This window comes from Monopterus albus, unplaced genomic scaffold (genome assembly GCF_001952655.1).
Source record: "Monopterus albus unplaced genomic scaffold, M_albus_1.0 scaffold82.1, whole genome shotgun sequence".
NCBI classification, from domain to species: domain Eukaryota; kingdom Metazoa; phylum Chordata; class Actinopteri; order Synbranchiformes; family Synbranchidae; genus Monopterus; species Monopterus albus.
The window spans coordinates 1,701,071-1,710,336 of NW_018127962.1; the positions used below are offsets into that span (position 1 = coordinate 1,701,071).

At 39.2% G+C, this 9,266-nt stretch overlaps 1 protein-coding gene across 1 annotated transcript in view; it reads left to right on the plus strand.

Annotated features, from left to right (window-relative positions):
• Nucleotides 1-9,266, plus strand: part of gabbr2 (gamma-aminobutyric acid (GABA) B receptor, 2) — a 181,887-nt gene that overhangs the window by 79,664 nt on the left and 92,957 nt on the right. The window lies entirely within an intron of this gene.

Genomic DNA, 9,266 nt, shown 5'->3' on the forward strand with positions numbered 1-9,266 from the left:
CAAAAGAAGAATAGGAAGAATGATGTGAAGATGTTAACATCAATGATGAAATTCATGGTTTAAAAAAAAAATCACCATAAAATTCCTCAGCTTTCATGATTAGACTTTTTTTTTTTTTTTCCATTTTTCCACTTGTATGCAAGATTTCTGCACTGCAGCACACCATCTGCCTTGGTTAGTACTCAATATGGTATGTTTCTGTGCAATGATTAGTTTACTTAATACACCTAAGTCAGTCTGTGAGGTGTGGCAGGAGAAATCCATCAGATACATCACTTTAATAGCTCATTAATAACTGAATGGAATTTAACTTCAAAATTAAAATAATTAATTGTGGCTTTGAGTTGTTACTTCACAATAATAGTAGCCTGTGGGAGGTAAAATATGCATATTTTTTTCTTTGTGTATATTTCTCTGGGTATTTTTTATTGTACTTATAAAACCTTTTATAAGTCAAGAGAGTAGACTGGGAATATGAATATACATCTGCAGCAGAGAAGTTTAAATCCCACACTGGCCAGTGGACATGTAAATATTTAATAACAAAGCCTGGTATTTTCAGCTTTGCCCCACAAAGATCCAGCCACGTCCAGTGGGCTTTCATCTACAACTCTGTGCTAAAACAACACTGTTGTTGCACAGGAGTCATTGTAGGTACACTATATGAATTCCAGTATTGCCACCTTCATACCTCCTAGCTGTTTTGAAGGTGAGGGTTAACAAGTCACTATCATAAAGCACTCATATATTCTCATTAAGTGTTTTTTGTGTGTGCCATACACTGTAGTGACTTGTCTCCAGGAACACTTGAACATATAACATGCAGATTTGTCATGCCTTTGAATAATGACTCAGGCTTCTGGCACTAACATTATATCACATTAGCAACACAGGAACATTCAGTTAAAAAGCCATATCAGAGCTATGAGAGTATGAATTTGAGAAACCTATTGAGAGTACTTGCCTTGAGGCCCTGGTTGAAAACTAACTGCTCAGCAGCTGGGTGTGGGAGGTGGAGGTGGGGTGTATAAGAAGTCTCACTGCAAATCTCTGAGAGCCCAAATCCCTTTATCTCTCCCCTCCTGAAAGTGCCAAGGGGCTTAGGATGGGAGGAAGACAGACAGCCATATTCAGTCAACCTGCCACGAGATTGGTGTCTAATCCTGATTTACAAATATGCAAGCATCACTTCCATATTTCTTGATCTTCTGTCATGGTCACAGCATGCTTGTTTTTGGTACATCACGGCAGCATGTAGCAAGATTAATGGCTAATGACGTGAAATAGGAAAAGTTTCAATCCCACTAAAGGATAGAAAAATACTGAAATGCATCATCTCTTGATGACATGCTAATGCACTAATGCCCCGCTGCTAACTGGTATTCAGCATGTACAGTATTTTACTGTTTGAAACGACCCAGGTCAAGAAAGTTTTAGCTTTTTACAAATTGATTAGCAAATTGTACTGGGATGAATGGTAAACCACTAGCTGCCTATAGGACAGGAAGAACAGCAACATTATTGAGTGGTTAAAAAATGATCCGGTAATGTAATGTACTTTCACTTCTTTGGTTTCTTAGGGAAAGTGAGTCAAAATTAATTTTCCAACAATTCCTCCAACCTACAGTATATGTCCCTTCCCTCTTATACAGAGCATCTCCTAAGATAGTGCTCCTTGGTAGAAGGAACTGCAAGAACTCTGTCAACATTAGCCCTGTTTCCACCAGAGGAACTTTCCCCAGGGAGCAGGAACCTTTTTCAGTTCCTCTACCTGTATTTCCAACAGAGGATCCAGGGTCTAAATTTAGTTCTGGGGTGTAGTTTTAGCCTCGAAAAAAGTACCTAGTCCAGGGTAATACTTCCTTGAGGTCCAAGAACTATCAGGGTGAGGCCTGCAATGCTGAATGTTGCTGATTGGTTAAATACAGAGCATTTCACTTGCATATGACTCAAAATCAATGTGCGCCAATGTGAAAAATGATTTGGGCATACTGGTGGAACTGACTCTGAGTTTCTTGGGTTTTCAGTTTGTAAGGAGCAGTTTATCAGTAGGCCTACATGATAAATAAAACCATGGTGCAATAAAACCTTGACAGGTAAAAAAAAACACACTTGTTAAACAAGCATAAACTTGCAGAAAAACAATAACTTCTGCTTTGCCTGCATTCTATCCTCCTGCAGTCTGTCCTCCACCGTTGGTTATGTGTTAACCATAGCCAGCATTTTAAATGCGGCATTCTAACAACTCCTGTGCCGAACACCAGTGGGCTAATATGTTTAATCTTCCCTGGGCTTTGGCCCTACTGTGGAAATGTACGTTACAATGCTCGAGGCATTTGAACCCCAGGGACACTTCTTGGGCTTCACTTCCTGGAAATAAATAGTACCTGGGGACATTCTGGTGGAAACACAGCCATTAATAACAACATACATTGCACTGGCAACATTTATGAATTTTGTCATCATGGAAAAAGTAACAAACACACACTGACAATTGAGGGTGCACCAGAACTTCATTGTCATGGAAACTGTCATAAACATGCCATTACACTTATGAAACCATCATCATTCTGTTACGTTTAGGCACACAACATATCTGGTTAGGTTTAGGAACAACTTGGTTTGGTAAAAAAGACGTTACCCAGTGGAAATGAACACTGCTCACCTGAGGGAAAGGCCTGTGTTTTGTGTTATCAGCCATCCACCCCAAAGCATTTCCCCAAGGTCCTTCTAAGTTGACTTTTTGGTTCTATATATTGTCACCTGACTTCTTCCTTTGCTTGTGTCATAATTAGAGCTAGAGAGTGCCAAACTATAATACATAGCTTGTCGTAAAAACCTGCTGGCACATACAGCATTTAGAGTAATTTTATACAGGAAGACAATCCTTTTCAGTGGATTATCATTGCATTTTATTTAGAGGCTTTTAAAATAAATAATAATGAAAAAATGTGGAAATAGCATGTAGTACGTGATTTATATGATTTATCTGTGCTGTGCTGTGCTGAGTATTGGATTTGGATTTCTGAACATCCCTAATTCGTACAATTGTACTGTACCCTACATTAGTGTGTATGCACATGCACCCTTGAATTTGCAAAATGATTATACTATTGACAGTGTTGTCATCCCCACCACCTCAGCAGTGCTGTTCCCAGGGAGAATTCTCACAAGGTTAATGTTATGTAACGCTTGTTAAGGATTCAGTCAGTGGCATACATACCAAACACATGTAGAGTACAGTATGCTGTCCCCTGGGATTGTAACCTGTAAGCTAACGCCAGCTCTTCGCTTCTATTTATAGGCACCATTGAAACACTCACGGACACACACACACACACACATGCACACACAGCTGATTTGTGGATGGACACTGATGTTCCATTAATGGGGAACTTGTAGTTTGTTGTAGTGAGAGATGGGAATAAGTAAAGGTGTTTGCTAATGTGAAATTGTTTTTACACACACACACACACACACACACACACACACAGCAATCAACATTATTGAGATTGCCAGAAAGACAGGCCGTACCCAGGGACAAAGCAGCCATCATCAGTTAGTCAGATGACAGACCTGACCGAGAGCAGGATTAGGACTTTGTCCTCTGCCTGGAACCCTATGAGCTTAAGTGCTTAATTGCACTATGACCACAGATAAATCTAGTGGAAGTTCTTCTCTCAGCATCTCTCCTCTCCTTTGTGTCTTTCTGTTCCTTTCACAGAAATCCTGCTTACAGTCTAAAAAGTGCTTGGTTGTTATCCCAGTTTGTGCATTTCACATTTTTCTGTAGCCATCAGCTGCTCTTCATTACAAATAACCATGTAATGTTGTATAAATTCTTCTTCAGAATGACCCATTCATGCCATTGTGCAGGGCATGTAAGGCCATGAGAGGAAGTCAGTGGAGAGCTTGTCATCAGAATGTGGCACAAACATTTGTCACACTAGTTTGTATAAGCGCATGACTGGCATTATAGTCTGAACTCTGTAATTTGCATGGTGATTTGTATAACAATGTGGCACAGTGTTCGGTATGAAAAACAGATGTGTGCAAGACCCATCACATTGCCACATGTGTTAACTTGAAATTACATGAAAATACCCATTTTACTCTATATCCTGTTTTGTCTTGTTGTTTAAATCCACTGGTGGACACACAAATGTATCATAAAAGTGTAGATACACATGCACAAAGCTCAGACAGGCAGATGAAATTATAAAACAAACGCTGCTAATACTGGTATGTTTAATGTTAATAGACAGGCACACTTGTCAGTGAACATGCCTGGAAATTATGTCTTAATGATTTGAGGTTAGTCTCTTTGTCTCACAGTTTCAACCTGGTACCATCTGAATCATCAAAAGCTAATCACTCGGTCTGCTTCAGGACACCCACTTTGTCTACAGCTGCCTGAAAGGTGTGATTTAAATGTTTGGGGCTAGTGTATTTGTTTGTTTACAAATGGCAGACTTAGCAAATAATAGCTTGTGGTTTGGTTTGGAAATAACATTGGCTCTGAGTCAGTGCACCTCATTTATCTTAAGATCATGCTTGTGTGATTGCTGATGGTGAAGTCTTACAGAACATTAGAGCTGAAAAAATTAGGCTTGTAATCATTTAATCAAGCTGAAAAAATTATTTGATGAATATGGTAAATAGTTGAGGGGTGGTACAATGGTTAGCACTGTCACCTCACTGTGAGAGGTTCCAGGTTCGACTCCTGTGGCCAAACGGGCCCTTTCTTTGAGGAGTTTGCATGTTCTCCCTGTGAAAGTGTGCAGGTTTTCTCTAGGTACTCCAACTTCCTCCCAAAGTCCAAAAGCATGAAGGTTAGGTTGACCGGTGACTCTAAATTGCCTGTAAATGTGAATGTGTGTCTGAGTGGTCATCCGTCTTTTATGTGTCAGCTCTGTTATAGACAGGCAGGGGTAGATCGAGAAAATATTGCACGGGGTCGCTGGGCTGGGGCACAGAGGGGTGGCATATTTGTAATACATATAAAAAGTAAATTCAACTCCTAGTTCTTTTAAGTGATAAACAATACATTATTAAGAATCACATTGTTTAATTGTGTATAAATCATGCACGCAGCACTTCCTTTAGCCAAACTTGGCTGTGCTCCTTATTTACTCCTGGCCGGGGACATGGTTGTTGCACAGTGGCCCCCCCACTGAGGTGAATCATGCCAAGTACTACACAAGAGCACGGTCAAGAATGTTAATTTCATGCTACTTACACAATATAAAATAAAACTTATTGGAACACTGTCAATTCTAAAGCACCAAACAATGTTATGTGTATATACTGTAAGGCATCAAACAGTGTTCTCATTTTTCATTCATTAATACTGACAGGCATCACATTTTGACTCTGTAATTAGATTCTTGGGGTGGCTTGAGCCACCCCCTGGATATGCCTGTGTCTGCTGGATAAGTGCTATTGATAATGAATGGATGGATGGAAGTAATTATTTGAGTCATTTCCTAGTTTTAGCTGCTCAGTTTGGATTTTCTGCTTTTTTTTGTTTTATGTGGCACAGTAGTGAAATATCTGGTTATGCTAACTACAATCTTCATGATGAACAAATATTAAAAATGTCTGCAATTTAAGAATAAGTTCTAATAAAACACATTTGAAGTTTGTATTTACCTTATTAAGCTTTTAAATTTCATTTACAGTACCGTTACAGTGCTTCAGTGCCGAGCAAATACATGACCTTGTGTCCTCTTCAGATCACACACACATACATTTATTACAATTTTTTTTAGAGGTTTCATTCTGTGCCACGCTCCAGGCTAAAGTCAGCAGAATGCAAGGCAGCATCCACCTGCAATGTAGGTCTGGGGTAATACTTTATTCTGTCATATACACCTCAGAGACCCACAGGGTATCCCTCAACTTCCTCAGCTTGGCAATTCATCTTAATTTACTGTAGTTTGTGTTTGTGTGGTATGGTTTGTGTTTTTGTGACACAGATAAAGATGCATAGAAATAAAATCAGACTGTATATCATGTTCTCTGTAAACACACTTGTTTTATACACATATTGGTTAGTAGATCTGACTGATTCACCTTATCCCTTCTGTCAGTGTGTACTGTTATGTGTTTGAGTCACACACACGTGCATGCATGCATGCTCAGATGTGCATTAGGATTATTTTTCTTATTTGTTTGCTGATGGGGGATTCCCAGGCTTGCCCAGACAATGGAGCATGTTTTTGTTCACAGTAAAGCTGCTCACTTTTTCTCTCCTACCATCCACTAATCCATCTGCCCCCCCTCGCTTTAACGCTCAATCCAGCAGAACACAGATACATTTGTCCTTTTCCACTTCAGTGGAGAAAAAACAAAATCAAACCAATAAAAATCCTTTTGTGACATGGCTTTTATTTACAGGTGAATAACTGTGTGTTGAAATATGGCTTTTTACTACAGTTTTACATCTACCTTTTCACGGCCCCGGTCTTGAATTTTTAATGCCACATCTGCAGATACTGTATGTTTAGTAAGGCTATTAACAGTACTGCATTTGGAACTGATCCCTGTTTATCAGTGGATGAGCTTTTAAACAATTTTAACCAGACATGTAACCCTATCTTGGATAAGATAGCACCAATTATGCTCTGGAAACCTAAACAACTGTATCACCCCTGGCTAAATGAATTTAGAGCATTAAAACACAATTGTTGCCCAGCTGAACCACAATGGAGGGCGTCAATGCTCCCTGCTTATCAAAATGAGCTTAGGAGTCTGATGAACCTTTTAAATACTGAAAATCCAAACACACTTATTTTAATAAGCTTATTAAAATGGTCCAATCCCAAAATATTGCTTAATATTTCATATTTTTAATGTTTTGTTTAGCCATTTTAACTACCAGGAATTATGAAACTGTTGTTGATGCCTTCCTTTCATGTCTTTTTGATTACTATACCTCTCTTTTTTTTTTTTTTTTTTTTGTAAGTAGCAACAAAACCCTCATTAAATTGCGACTGATGCAAAACTGGTGCAGGATTTTAACACTTGCCAACTAACAAGAGCACAACTCACCCTTTGAGGCATCTTTTGACCAGTTTCCAGTTAGTTTTAGAATAGATTTTTCGATGTTTTCATGTTACTTTTAAAACCAAGATATGTAGACCTTCTACACTTTTGGCTGTTCCTTAGACTAGACTAAAACCATTTGCAGTCAGAGCTCCCAGACTATGGAACAGCCTCCCTGCATAAATCAGATCAACTGATTCTAGCTGGTCTTGTAAAATGCTTCTTAAAATACATCTTTATAGACTGGCCTTCCTGTGATGTTTTAGAATACTTTTTCTAAATTTGTGTTTTTATTCTCCCTTAAATCAGGTTTTAAAATTTTGTCCTATGGTGACAGGTCTTCACTGTAGTTTTACAGGTTTTGTTTTTATTCTCTGTAAAGCACTTTGTGAACCCTGTTTTAGAGATGTGCTCTACAAACAGTTTCTTCTTATTATTATTCTTATAATGTGTAACCATTTTAGTGTGTTTTGCATCTCTGCAGGTCTTTTCTGTATTTGATTGTTGCTTATTATGCTGTCCACCTGCATGCTTACTCCAACACACCTCTAACAAAACAGCATTAAGAAGCTGTTGTTCTCTTTCTCATTCCAGCTAGTTTCCTTTTTACAGTTACACCAGCCAGGCCTTTTATACCAAGACTTAAACACACTAGGACGTTGTAACTTGTCCAGATCACCAAACCCAGTGTTCCTCAAGAGCAAAACCTGGTTCTACTGTATTGATCTACTCTGGCTTCCCTGTTGTTTCAGCTCAGTGAACAGTTCATTTGAAGGAATGTTTGTACAGCAGTGAGTGATGTACGGGGTGATTTAGAGCTCCCTCCAAGGTACAAGAGGAGGGGGTGGTTAGGGCATTATGACAGTAGACTTTTAGAGACCTGAGGGAAATAAATGGAGATTTTTCAGACAAGTTTTTTTTTAAATTGCAACAATCTTCTAGTTGATTACAGTAATTTTTGTTTTAACAATTTTAACAGCAGTAGTGATTGTAATTGTGGTTGCAGTCATGGTTTTTACCCTTGGGTGTGTTAACTGCTGTAGCTATACTACATGTGAAGTGATAAATATTCACACCCTGTATACTTGGAAGATAGAACGTTTATAGTTCACTTGACTAAGAGTAATCACAAACACTAACAGCACAAAAACTACATTAAAATGTCCATAGAAGGTTCTCAAACCAGTTTTTAGCATATTTTCTCATAATTTTCTGCTCTCCATTTCAATATTTGCCTGTCTTGAGGTTGCTCTATGAAACTCAACTTAAAGCATACAGTGCATCCAGAAAGTATTCACAGCGCTTAACTCATCCTCAAACTGTTATGTTACAGTTTTATTCCAAAATGGATTAAATTCATTATTGTCCTCAAAATTCTACAAACAATACTCCATAATGACATTGTGAAAAAAAAGTTTGTTTGAAGTCTTTGCAAATTTAATAAAAATAAAAAGCGAAAAAAAAAATCACATGTACATAAGTATTCACAGCCTTTGCTCAATACTTTGTTGAAGCACCTTTAGTGCCAATTACAGCCTCAAGTCTTTTTGAGTATGATGCTACAAGCTTGGCACACCTATTTTTGGGCCGTTTCTCCCATTCTTCTTTACAGTACCTCAAGCTCCATCAGGTTGGATGGGGAGCGTCAGTGCACAGCCATTTTCAGATCTCTCCAGATATGTTCAATCGGGTTCAAGTCTGGGCTCTGGCTGGGCCACTCAAGGACATTCACAGAGTTGTCCCGTAACCACTCCTTTGTTATCTTGGCTGTGTGCTTAGGGTTGTTGTCCTGTTGAAAGAAAACGTCACCCCAGTCTGAGGTCCAGAGTGCTCTGGAACAGGTTTTCATCAAGGATGTGTCTGTATATTGCTGCAGTCGTTGTTCCCTCGATCCTGACTAGTCTCCCAGTTCCTGCTGCTGAAAACATCCCCTCAGCATGATGCTGCCACCACCATGCTTCACTGTAGGGATGGTATTGGCCAGGTGGTAAGCGGTGCCTGGTTTCCTCCAGACATGACACTTGGCATTCAGACCAGAGTTCAATCTTTGTTTCATCAGACCAGAGAGTTTTGTTTCTCATGGTCTGAGAGTTCTTCAGGTGCCTTTTGGCAAACTCCAGGTGGGCTGCCATGTGCCTGTTACTGAGGAGTGGTTTCCACCTGGCCACTCTACCATACAGGCCTGATTGGTGGAGTGCTGCAGAGATGGTTGTTCTTCT